The sequence below is a fragment of the Arachis duranensis genome, chromosome 4, assembly GCF_000817695.3.
Source record: "Arachis duranensis cultivar V14167 chromosome 4, aradu.V14167.gnm2.J7QH, whole genome shotgun sequence".
Taxonomy (NCBI): Eukaryota; Viridiplantae; Streptophyta; class Magnoliopsida; order Fabales; family Fabaceae; genus Arachis; species Arachis duranensis.
The window spans coordinates 50,239,231-50,241,579 of record NC_029775.3 but is presented as its reverse complement, the minus strand read 5'-3'; the positions used below and the strand labels follow the sequence as shown (position 1 = coordinate 50,241,579).

The window sequence follows — 2,349 nt, the reverse complement described above, 5'->3', positions numbered from 1 at the left end:
ATTGGGATCAATCATATAAGATTGCCAAGCAAGATTCAATGAATGCATTGGTTGAGGAAGAGATGAAAATGTTTTGATTCAGAGATTTCAATATCTCCTGACCCCAATGAACCCCTCTTTCTGATCTATCCCGTTCTATTTACATTCTGCAATTTCAATTCATGCAATCACCCCCATCCCTTTTTAATTTCAGCACTTTAACTTCTCGCTCTTTAATTCATGTAATTTAAGATTCCGCAATTCTCATCTAAATCTTGATCCGCTCAACTAGAACACACTTCTAATCTGAATTGCTCATTCAACCAATCCTTGTGGGATTCGACCTCACTCTATTGTGAGTTTTTTTACTTGACGATAACCGGTGCACTTGCCGGAAGGAATTTTTGCCGATTGTGCAATTTCCTAAAATCATAGCATCAAGTTTATGGCTAGATCAAGTTTATGGCGCCGTTGCCGGGGATTGGTTTTCGATTGACAATTCTCAAATTGGAAGTTAACTAGATTGAGCATTTTTCTTGTTTTGTTAATTCAGTTCAAGTTACTTGTTGAATTTTAATTTCTGCACTCTGTTACTTGTTTTCTTTCTTTATGCCTTTAAATTCAAGCAACTAACTCACTGACTCACTAACTATTTGAATTAATTCCTCAACTGCTCTAACCATACTCTTCCATTAACCAAGAGTATTCTACTTGTTTGTTCCTTGTGGTGTGTTCTTGTATGACAGGTAGGAGAGGAGAGACAACAACTCCTCCATATACCGAACCAGAGAGGACCCTTCATAAACTTAGAAGGGAAGCAAGAGGGAAGAGAGTACTGAGAGAAGAAGAATCTGAAGGAGAATCTGAGGACAATTTTGAGGAAGCTCTAGATCTCAACATGGATAGAGAATTTCACAACCATGAGAGGGATGATGGAAACAATGCCATTCCTGAGAGGAGGGTTCTTGGTTCATACATAAACCCAACCTATGGGAATTATGGTAGCAGCATTCAGAAACCACCCATTCAGGCCAACAATTTTGAACTCAAACCACAGCTAATATCATTGGTGGAGGATCATTGTTCATTTGGTGGGGGTGCTAATGAAGATCCAAACCAACATCTCACAAAATTCCTGAGAATTTACGACACTGTGAAGTCCAATGGAGTCCAGGAAGATGCCTATAAACTGCTCTTGTTCCCATTTTCACTTAGGGACAAGGCAGCTAAGTGGCTGGAATCATTCCCAAGGGGGAGCCTAACAACCTGGGATGAGGTGGAAAGCAAGTTTCTGCAAGGGGGAGCCTAACAACCTGGGATGAAGTGGAAAGCAAGTTTCTGGCATGTTTCTACCCTCCACAAAAGGTCAATAGGCTTCGATCTGAGGTTTAGACTTTTAGACAACAAGATGGTGAGACGCTCTACGAGGCATGGGAGAGGTTCAAAGAATTGACAAGGAAATGCCTGCCAGACATGTTCCATGACTGGGTGCAATTGCATATTTTCTATGATGGACTTTCTTATGAATCAAGGAAGGCTGTAGACCATTCATCAGGAGGTTCATTGAACAGGAAAAAGATTGTGGAAGAAGCCATTGAAGTGATTGAGACAGTGGCTGAGAATGAGTACTACTATGCTTCAGAGAGACACAACAGTAAGGGAGTCATGGAGCTGAACCATGTTGATACAATTCTAGCCCAAAACAAGGTGTTTGCCAAGCAACTAACAGAGCTCACCAGGAAATTAGACACAAAGCAAGTGGCTGCAATACAAACACAAGATCAAGAGGAAATAAGCACTGAAGGAGGTGATTGGGAAGAGGCCAACTATGTGGGAAACCAACAAAGGCAATCATATGATCCACATTCCAACACTTACAACCCAGGATGGAAAAACCACCCAAAATTTGGATGGGGAAAACAGCAAACCCAACCACAAAACCACAAACCTTACAACCCCAACCAACATAACAATTCCACATACCAAAACTCCAACCAAAGATCATACCAAGCCACACAAAACACTTACTCCCAACCACCATATCATGGCCAAAATAATCAACCTGCCCAACCTAATCCGAACCAACAATTTCAAGATCAATTAAACAGGATAGAAGGAATACTAGCAAACATGGGTCAGGACATAAGTGAGTTGAAAAGCTTTAGGGACGATGTGAGATCAACCTTAAGAAACCATGGCGAAAAACTCAAGTGGATGGAGGCTCGAGTAGGAGAACTATCTCAACAGGCCCCCAAATCAACTGCAGTGTTCCCTAGTGACACAGAAAAGAATCCTAAAGGGGAACAAAAGGGAGTGAGATGGGAAGAAGCAAGGCTATCACCATATTGAAGGAAGTCTCAGAAGAAGAAG

General features: G+C 41.4%; 1 non-coding gene across 1 annotated transcript; it reads right to left on the bottom strand.

Moving 5' to 3' along the window:
• Positions 1-1,350: 1,350 nt before the first annotated feature.
• Positions 1,351-1,454, bottom strand: LOC127747331 (small nucleolar RNA R71). The gene has a single exon (XR_008009131.1). It is a non-coding gene; the product is annotated as a small nucleolar RNA R71 (small nucleolar RNA).
• Positions 1,455-2,349: the final 895 nt, after the last annotated feature.